This window comes from Theropithecus gelada, chromosome 8 (assembly GCF_003255815.1).
Source record: "Theropithecus gelada isolate Dixy chromosome 8, Tgel_1.0, whole genome shotgun sequence".
Classification (NCBI taxonomy): Eukaryota; Metazoa; Chordata; class Mammalia; order Primates; family Cercopithecidae; genus Theropithecus; species Theropithecus gelada.
The window spans coordinates 141,237,127-141,248,478 of NC_037676.1; positions in this window are offsets into that span (position 1 = coordinate 141,237,127).

Sequence of the window (11,352 nt, forward strand, 5' to 3'; positions counted from 1 at the left end):
ATATCACAGAGCTGCAGAGGCAATCCAAGTGTCCGTGATTTAGCAGCACACAGCAAGTCATCCCTGTCCCATTTTTCCTTGGTGAAGAGACTTGGTGAAGGTTCATGTGTTAAATGTGTAATCAATTAAATTTCAGAATCCAGTTCCAGAGTGATTCTGTTTCCTAGGGTCACTTCTAGGAGCAATAACTATATTGCTCAAAGTATTGGCAGAAAAGAGTTTATATACCCGTGAGGAGCATGAAGGATGTTAGAAAGGGACTATTTTCAAAACTTTTTCAACTAGAAATAACCCCATACTTAAGATTCTCTCACATTACAATTAAATGTAAGGTCCTTGATTAAAGACATTTCTGTTGGTTTCTTTTACCGATGTCCCCCTAAAGTGTAAACCAGGCCTGTGCACAGAGCAGGAGGTCAGTAGATAGTTGATGACTGAATAAAGAAATGGTGGCAAAACATGGTTTATGAAGGAGCTTAAACAGCAGAGGCCTCCCAAAATTGGAATTGCCATGAAATAGTTTATGATCACACATTTCATAACTAAAGAACATTTTAAAAGTAAACTTTCTTTTAGTTGAGCATAATATCAAATCCCAAAGTGCCCAAATAAGAAATGTACAGCTGGGTGAATTTTCACAAAGGAAATATTGCCTGTGTAACCATCACCCAGGTCAAGGGAAAACCAGAAAGCGTAACAGCACCCCCAAGGCTTCTTCAGAGTCCTTTTCAGGGGTTGTGCACTCACACTTAGACCCAGATTTCTATCACCTAAGGTGATTTTTTTCCTGCACGTGAAACACGTGTGCACACACACACTCAGAGATGGAACAATACCATATCTCATTGTGTCTGGCTTTCTTCACTCGGCATTATCTTTCAAAGATTTATCTTTGCCATTCGATATGACAATATTGAGCTCTTTTTCACTGTTTTGTATTACATTATGTGAATAGACTACATTTGTTTATCCATTTTACCAAGGATGAATGTTGGCTTGTTTCCAGCTTTGTTACAAATGCTGCTACTGTGAAAATTCTTATACATAGCTTTGGTAAGCAAATGCTTTTATAGTTCTCAGTTATTACCTAGGAGTGGAATTTCTGGGCAATAAAGTATCCATTTGTTCAGTTTTTATAGATATTGCCAACCAGTTTTACAAAATGGTTGTAACAATTTACACTTCTACCAGCATAGTATGAGCATTAAGGTGACAAATCCTCACAGCCCTTTGTATTGTCAGTAATTTGCATTTTAGCCTTTGGGACTGTGGGGGAATTCATTGGGATCTCACTGTGGTTTAAATTTGCATTTGAATAAAGAGGTTGAACACTTTTTCAAATACATACAAACCTTTTAGATATAATCTTTTGCAAAGTGCTTGTTCAATCTCTTACTCATTTTTCTATTGAATTATCTTTCTTTTCTTATCAATTTAAAAGAATAACTTATTCTGGATATGAGTCCTTTGTCAGAAAATCATCTTCTCCCACCTGTGGCTTGCACAATTACTCTATTAATGGTGTGTTTTGATGAATAGAAATTCTTAATTATATCCTACATGCATTGGTCTTTTAAAAATATTTTACGGTTAGTACATACATTTTCTTTTTAAATACCTTTGCCTACAACATGGCATTAAGCCATTGTTCAATGTTACTTTTCAGAATTTATAGCAATATTCCTTTTTCACTTAGATATAAAAACTATCTGGAATAAATTTTATGTATGCAATGAAGAAGGAATCAATATTAATATTCTCAAAAGATGAATATACAATTGATATAGAATCATTCATTTATGTATTGCATTGATCATTAGCTTACGTGTGTTAGTGGAAATTTTATTCTATTCCATTCCTCTATTTGCCTATTTTTGCACCAATTGTCACACTGTCTTAATTGTGAAACTTTATATGAAACTTGATGAGATGGGAGAGTTTCCTGACCCCCTCATGGCACTTGTGAGTGGGGGTGGGCTGGGGAGGTGGTGGCTCATTTTGCTCAAACCCCTTGCAAGAGCGGGAGCATGCAGGTGAGTGGGTGTAGGAGCCAGGGTGAGTGCCTTTAGGCACAGGCAGGAACTAATCTTATACCAGCCATGGCACCATCTAGCAGTTGCCTACAGCCTCTGGAGTCCCAGAGGGTGTGTGTTACAAACAATGCTCTTTAGTAGTTGCCTTCCATGAATGGCTAAGTGTTAACCAGCTCAGTGGAGAGTCAGAGTAACATACCCTGCCCTCTTGGTACCCAGATTCTTGTCCGGCATCCAGGAAGAATCAGGTCACACGGACTTGAAAGATGGTGAACGTGGAGGTTTTATTGACTGATGGAAGTGGCTCTCAGTGGGATGGGGAGCTGGAAAGGGGATGGAATGGGAAGATAATCTTCTCCTGGAGTTTGGCTGTTTGTGGCTGAACTCCTCTTTGTCCAGGTGCCTCTTTGATGTTCAGATACTTCTTCTCTTCTCTCCTTCTCTGCTGTGCCACTCTGCTCCTCTGCCAGTGGAGTTTGGGGTTTTTATAGGTACAGGATGGGGGATGTGGTGGGCCAGGGTGGTTTTGTGAAAGCAGCACTTGTTGGGAAAATGGGGATAAATGTTCTCATTTAGGGCTGTGGTTTCCAGGCTTGAGGGTGAGACCTTTGCCTGGGAGCCTCCATTTTCTACCCAGTATTTCCCTGCCTTCTATTCATATCATTTATATTTGATCATAGAAACCCTCCATGTTTGTTCTACTTCAAGACCATCTTGGCTATTATTGGTCATTTGCACTGACTTACAAAATGAAAATGAAAGAAGCAGCACCCAATCCAATTTGGAGTTCATCTCATTTTTTTTCTTTTCTCTAAGATTTTTGTCCCCAAATTTAAATTTTCTTAGTAGATTGTCTATGTATACACACACACACACACACACACACACACACCCTGTATCCATTCATACACAGCCAAGGAACGTGCTTCCTGGTCCATGTAACTTTTGTAATCTCCTTACACATTGACTCTTGACCATGTAACTAACGCAGGCTCAGGCAGCATCAGCCAGCAATGTCCACTCTGAGGCTTGGTCTCCAGGAATACTCACCTTTGGGATGCTTCCTCCCAGAACCTAGATGCTAGTCTGTGAGATGGTTACCGTAGCCCCTGGAGAGGATCTGTGGCAGACCTGACTGCCAGCTCTGACTGAGGTCCCACCCAACAGCCAGCACTGACTTGCCAGGTGCATGAGGAAGCCATCCTGAAAACAGACCCTTCAGCCATCTTGGAGATTCCTCAGCTCTAGCCTTGTGGAGGGAGATGACCCACCCCTTTCTAGCCCTACCCAAATTGCAGAATCATAAGAAAATGATTATCTTTTTTTCTGGGGCATCAATATTTGGGGTAGTTGGTTATGCAGTCAGGTATAGTTAAAATAGAAGTGGGTATCAGAAATGAGTGGCTGATATTACAAAAATCAACATCTTGGCAACTTTAGGACTAGGTGGTGGGAGGCTCAAAAGAAAATAAAGAAATTGCAATTGGAGGTTGGACAAAAGGGTATTAATTTATGTATTAGCATAGAACATAATGAAACTGTCATATATGTAATATGGAAGAAAGAACATTATCGCATAATCTTGTAGCTCTCATCTGGAGATTTCTAGGCAGAATATGGAAAACACCAAATGACTTTGTAAAATCTGCCTATGATAGAGTACAAGAAGAGTGAGGTGATAGAAAGAAGGAAATGATCAATTTTCAAACAGAATTTGTAGAACATACAGGAGCCAGAAATTATTGGGTTTAAAATTAAAATTATTTCTCCTACTCTCTCCTAGTAAAAGATTTGCAATATAAGAAACGGCCTGTAGGTGAGCATCCACTCCAAGAAGCTGTCGATAAAGCATAGCTTCAAGGTTAAGATCAGTTCCAGTGTACAACCATTAGACCTTTTGTTATGACCACAAAAACTTAGGGTGGAGCCTTTTAAACTTAGCTAGGCAAACGGACCCTAAGAATCTTAAGAATACAGCTCGTAAAACTTCTCAACTAGATCAAAGTGCATCTAAGACTCTTTACGACCTTTTCCCGTAGTATGTAGGCTGAGTACAAGGCAGGGAGAGAAATGAAGGCATTTTTTAGGAGGGGGCTTTTGTCTAATGAAGTGAACCCCAATTAGAGTCATAGAAAACCCACCAAGATTTTAAGAAATATGTATTGATGGAAAAGGGAAAAGAAACAGGGAAATTTAAAACATGAAAAGACACCTCGGAGCCTTCAATGTTTTATATGCAAGAAGCAGGTTGAGAAAGCTACTCAGCTATAAACCTGAACCATTACTTATGCAAAATCTGTAAGAACTCAGAGGATGGAGTCAATAACCCAGAGCCTTGGAGAACCGCTTTCAAGCACAGAACTTGGCTCTAAGCAAGGATCTAGTGTCTCTAGAGAGCTGCTGTGGATGACAGACCACCATGTGCCTTTCATTTTCTCATTTGGTTGTTTTCCTCTCTTTGCTTCACTATGATAGTGGATGTGTTGGAGGAGCTGCAGATAACTTTTGTCTTTAGTTTGCAGTACTTCTGAATGAGAGCAGGTGTACCTCAGGAAGCTTACGAGCATCTGAACCTGATTGAGATGATGATATCCTGGATTTCAAGCCTGAACATGATGCCATTATGAGATGAGATTTTTGAGGGCTTCTGGCCTAAAAGTGATTGTTATCTTTGTAGGTGGGAAAGAGCTGAATCATTGGGAACCAGAAGAGGGACTGTGGCCAACTGTTACTTTGGCTGCCATGTGCCACACCTTCTGGTATTCATACCCTTGTGTGGTCTCCTCCAACATTGAGGGCAAATGTGACCTTTTGACTAGATATGGCCAATATGACATTTGTCTTGCAAGGTGAGGTTTCATAAGGACATGTGCTTTGGGATATGTTCTGTTGAAATGATTGTTTTTGGAACACTTCCTTTCAGAACCCAGGCATGATATTGTGGAAAGCCCAACAGCCACATGGAAAGGTATTATCAAACACAAACAATGTCCTGACAGACAACCCCAGCTAAGCTCCCAGCTGGAAGCCAATAGCAATTTGCTATCCATGAGACAAAGCCATCTTGAAGTGTGTCTTCCAGCCCTAGTTGATTCACCCCAGCAGATGCCATGGAGCAGGGACCATGTATGACTCTCCTCTTGCTGCCATAATGAATTGCCACACATTGAGCAACTTAAAACCCATTTATTATCTCACAGTTTGCCTGGGTCAGAAGTTGAGGTACAGTATGGCTCAGCTAGAATTCTGCCTAGAATCTCAAAAGGTTAAAAATCAAGAATTGATTGTGTTTCTTGCTGAGGGCGCTAAGAAACATCCACTTGCCCAGACATATAGACATGTTGTTGGCAGAGTTCAGTTCCCTCTCCCATGGCCTGCTCCATCTTTAAACTAGCAATAAGATGGGCTTTGAACCTTTCACACCACCCCTTCTGCTGTTAAGAGCTCATGTACCTACACTGGGCCCACTCAAATCCAGGGTAATCTCCCTAGCCTGATGTCATATTTCATAACAGAATCACTGAACTTATATTGCACCAAATGCTCAGGTTCTGGGATCAGAAGGGGGCATTTTGGTGGTATTATTCTGCCTACCACAGGTGAATTTCCCCCCTTCAGCTCTGCCCCAATTTCAGAATCTCAAGAACATAAGTTATTTTGGTTAGATTAAACCTCTAAATTTTGGGGTGGTTCATTATACACTCATAGAATGTGTCTAGATATGTGTCTGTATGCATGTGTGTGTATAAAATGCATATATTGGGGTAGTTTATGACCTGCCCATAGAATTGTAATGCATAATGAAATGTCACATACATATATATATTTCATAGATCATATATAATTGGTAGATAATTTATCTAGCTCTTATAGCGATTCCTAGAAGAAGTATTTGCCTAATAGTTTTTTTGTTCTGTTGTAATAAAAGGTGAAAATATAATTGAAGAGCAATTTCCCGTAGTGAAAGGCATAGATGAACAATGTGGTTGAGGCATTGTGAGTAATTTGACACCGTGCCCCACTTAATCTAATCCATTGAGCGTAGGCAGGTTTGGCTAGATCATACAGCACTGTATTACTGTGATGATGCTTTTGCTGATAAAACAAGGATTGCAATTGTTCTCAGGTGCTTATGGGGTTGATGGATAAAAATCCTTGAATTCATTAGATTAAAAATTGTGTAAATGTATGTTACATACCTTGTTTCTTATTTCCTATAGTGGAAGGTGTACCTAAGAGAACAAATGCAGATGATATTGCACATAAATTGTAGTTTTTAGATCATTGTACTCTTTTCAGATTGACATGTTTACTTTCTAGAAGTATTGTCAGGAACAAAGCAGGTCATATATGTTCCAGTTAAATGATCTTTACTGCACCCTCTGTAATGTTCCCAGTACGACATAGTGAGGATTCTTTGATGTACCTCAAATTATTCAGAAATGTGCCACAAATCATTTAAGACTAATACCTGCTAAAATGCTGATGTTTGCAAATGAGATACTTTATAAATAGAATAATTCAAGGTTATCTCCTTCAAATTCTTCTTGATTGCATTTTGATATCTTCTTAAGATTGTGTGCTATAAACTTTCTATCTCTGCTCCAACCTCATGCACTCTCTGCCTTTTCCACCAGGCCCTAAACTCATGGGTGCTGACCAGAATAGGTCATTTCAATAGAGTGCATGCCCTCTGCTTCCAGGATAGATTGAGCTATTAGGGAGCCCTAACAAGAGATGAGAGGGAGGGTAGGTGGTCAAATCAGGGTGCTCGCTCTTCACTCTCTCCCTGCAGGATCTCTGCAGGTTGACTGTGTTCCTTGACTAACAATCACAACTCGCCTTCTCTGTGTTGCAGTAACTGCACCTCCACCAGCCTTGTGCGGCTTGCGGCTTGCGGTGCCATGACAAACCATTGCCAGTAGCTCCAGGATGTGGACTTTCCCTCGTGGACTCTTGACATCCTGCCCACAGGGTGAAATGGCTTCTTTTATAAAGTGTTCTGATGTAAAATCTTTGTAAATATATGTATGTCATCTCTTTCCTACCAGGACATTAATTCACAAAAGATAGGATTATTTCTCTTCCAGCATATTTTATTTAAAAATCTGAGTTAACTCATGGGATTGAAGTCTAAACTTGACTTCATTTGTCATGTGCTTTGTAAGAGAGAAAAATGCCGAGACCAGCTTGGTCAGGGAGACCCTAACCCAGTGGCACTAGAGGAATTAAAGACACACACACAGAAATACAGAGGTGTGAAGTGGGAAATCAGGGGTCTCACAGCTTTCAGAGCTGAGAGCCCCCAACAGAGATTTACCCACATATTTATTAACAGCAAACCAGTCATTAGCATTGTTTCTATCGATAATAAATTAACTAAAAGTATCTGTTATGGGAAACAAAGGGATGGGCCAAATTAAAGGAACAGGTTGGGCTAGTTAACTGCAGCAGGAACATGCCCTTAAGGCATAAATCACTCATGCTATTGTTTGTGGCTTAAGAATGCCTTTAAGCGTTTTCCACCCTGGGCGAGCCAGGTGTTCCTTGCCCTCATTTCTGTAAACCCATAACCTTCCAGTGTGGGCATTAGGGCCAGTATGAACATGTTACAGTGCTGCAGACATTTTGTTTATGGCCAGTCTTGGGGCCAGTTTATGGCCAGATTTTGAGGGTCTTGCTCCCAACAGAAAAATATTGCCAAACAGTGGTCTAAAAAATGGTGAAACCCCATCTCTACTAAAAATACAAAAATTAGCTGGGCATGGTGGCGCGTGCCTGAAATCCTAGCTACTCAGGAGGCTGAGGCAGGAGAATTGCTTGAACCCAGGAGGCAGAGGTTGCAGTGAGCCGAGATCACACCACTGTACTCCAGCCTGGGCAACAGAGTGAGACTCTGTCTCAAAAAAAAAAATACATAAATAAAACGAAAATAAATAAGTAGATAAAGTTCAACCTCTGGATTAAGTCCTATAAGCCCTGCAGAAGTAATAAGAACTTATAATAATGCCATTAATCCATGATGAGAGATAGTGAATCCTAGAATTCCTGAGCGTCTACACTGGAAGGAGACTTTGAGTTCATCTGATTTCACCCCTTTTCTATTTATGCGGAAAAACAAAGATCCAGAAAGTGGAAATCATGTCGTAATATTATATCGTGAGGAGTGGGTCCAGGTGCTACCAGTGGGAGGCTACGTGTCAAGTGGAGACAATTGTGAACTGAGAATCTGGAGTTTTGGTTCCTACCACAACAGGTGAACCCCAAACACCGAATATATGCCACGACCTATTCTAGAAGTGAACATGACAAACATCACCCCTGCCCTCATGCAACTTCCATTCTTGTGGAGAGACAGAAAGTTAAAAGCTAGGCAAATAATTATAATTTTTCATTATAACTATGACTGAGACAAATAATAGGGAAATCTACCTTAGGAAGCATCCAGGGAAGCCCTTTCTACGGAGGCGATACTTAAGTATGTACTTAAGTCACTCATTAATTTAATCCTCCAAATGTACTCATCAAGTACTTACTGCATACCAAGTACTTTTCTGGGATTTAATGATGAGTAAAACCGGGCGTTGTATTTTAGTAGAAGAAAGAGACAATCAGTTTTAAAAACTGAAGACATTAAATGATAAGGGTTACAATGGTGATGGTCAAAGTTCATTGGAAATCTATAAAAGGTGTTTAGTGCAATTAGATCAGGGAAGATTTCCCCCAAAAAGTGATACTCACAGTTGGGTATCAATCAATCGAAAGACATTTCCATTGAAATTGAAAGGGGTAGAAATAACATTGATTGAATTCATATCATTGATTTAAGTGAAATCATAGTGTTTCAATTGAAAGGGGTAGAGATAGCATTCATTTCCCATCCCCAAAGTAAACAAAGTCAAAAGTGCATAGGTGCGCTAAGGCCCCGCAGGGGGCAGCAGAGAGCACTTGGAGGATCCAGGATCTAAAGGCCAAGGTGTGAGGAAAAGCCTGGTGTGAGGGGAGCCTGGAGAGGGCTAGGGAGCCAGACCACAGGGCTCTCCAGGTCTTGGTAAGGATTCTAGCCGTTAGGCCAGGCACAGTGGCTCACGGCTATAATCCCAGCACTTTGGGAGGCTTGAGCTCAGGAGTTAGACTAGCCTGAGTGGGCAGGTCACTTGAGCTCAGGAGTTTGAGACTAGCCTGAGTAACATGATGAAACCCTGTCTCTACAAAAAGTACTAAAATTAGCCAGGCATGGTGGTGCACACCTGGAATCCCAGCTACTCGGGAGGCTGAGGTGGGAGGATCCCTTGAGCCCAGGAGGTGGAGGCCGCAGTAAGCCAAGATTGCACTACTGCACTCCAGCCTGCGCAAGAGTGAGAGATCCTGTCTCAAGAGAAAAAGAAGGATTCCATTCTCAGGCTGCTAATAAAGACATACCCAAGAATGGGTGGTTTATAAAGGAAATTGACTTACAGTTCCACATAGCTAGGGAGCCTCAGGAAACTTACAATCATGGCGGAAGGAGAAGGGGAAGCAAGACACCTTCACAAGGCGGCAGGAAGGAGAAGTGCCAATCAAAGTGGGAAAAACCCTCTTATAAAACCATCAGATCTCATAAGAACTCACTCACTATCATGAGAACAGCATGGGGGAACTGCTCGCATGATTAAATTACCTCCCACCGGGTTTCTCCCATGACACGCGGGGATTATGGGAACTACAATTCAAGATGAGATTTGGGTGGGGACACAGTCAAAACAGATCACTGTTATCTATGAGCACTGGGAGGCCACCGAACAGCCTGTGTGTATTTTTGTGTATATGTGCATGTATTCACATACATTTTTAGACATGTGTGTATATTTGCATGCATTTGTATATGTGTGCATTTGTGTATATTGTGTACTTGTGTGTGTGTTTGAGTGTGTGTATATGGGTGTATTTGTATATATGTGTGTATTTTATGTGTTTGTATATATGTGTATATCTTTATGTGTGCATTTACATATATGTATGTATATATGTGTGTATTTATTTGTGTATGTATTTATATGTGTGTGTGTGTGTGTGTGGCCAGACACAAAGATCCCTCTGCTTACAGCATCGGTGAAAAGAAGAAAATCATGTAAGGAGTTAGGAAAAAGCTTAGTAGATGGTCAGAACATTATGTGCAAAGGCTCTGAGATCAGCAGAGCTTTGCACTTTTCTTTGAGCATCTGAAAGAAGACCAATGTGTTGGAACATCATGATTGAGGCAAAGAGTTGTGAAATGAGGTTAGGATTAGGCATGGGCCAGACCATGCTGACATCAAGGGCCATGAGAAGAAGCCCTTCCATTTATCTCCTGGGTATGGGTGTCCTGGGAGGAACTGATGCCTTCTCATGTCCATCGCTTACTGGCTGTGTGACCATGGGCAAGTCTCTGGTCCTCTCAGAGCCTCAGTATCCTTATCTGTCAAATTGACCAAACACAGTCACCATTGCAGGACTGCCCAGGAAGAGTAAATGAGGTGCATCACACGTAACTTGCTTGGTGCCACTATCATGATTTGATATGAGGCAAATGTCCATACTTCAGTTTTCCCATCAACAAAATGTTGATGTTGACCTGAGTCAGTGACTATGGAACTGTGCATGTATCAAAATTATCCAGGGCATGATATAAATACAGACCCCCATCTCCCACCCCCAGGTGAAAGCTAAGTCCACTGACCTGGAATTCACAGGGGCAGAGCCTGGGAGCTTGCATTTTCAAAAAAGCACACTGAAATGACTGATGTTTGGAAGTTACTGTACCAGACACCCTCAAAAGGCCCCTTAGACACCAAACATTCCGTGAGTCAATGCTCCTAACTCTGGCTCTATAGCTTGCTTTGTGTGTGACCCTCTGGAGGTCACCTCTGCTGCCAGTTTATCCACTCCAGGCCTCCAGCACTGGGTGCCTTTTCTCCCTGTCTCTGTTTCATAATCCAGTTATCACAGCAACCAGATGTGACAGGCTCCCTCTCAAACCCATTTAAACATCTCCAAGGGCACCATTTAGGACCCAAGCCTTTTATCATGTGCCAGGCCCCAGCCCTAGAAGCCTGGAAGAACTCCTTATGCTAATTAGCAATGAAATGTCCTTCTGCCAGAAGAATCTGATTATCGGGTCCTGAGGCAGCTGTGGACTGTCACAGTCCCATCCACCTGAGGAGAGCATATCATGCGGTTCCGCCTCCCGGAACAGGATGCCCACTTCCTACAAAAGCCCCATTTCCAAACATTTTGTGTGTCTGTACTTCTCTCTGTATTTTTGAAAATGTGGTGGATGTAAGTTCATCTTTCCACAGGA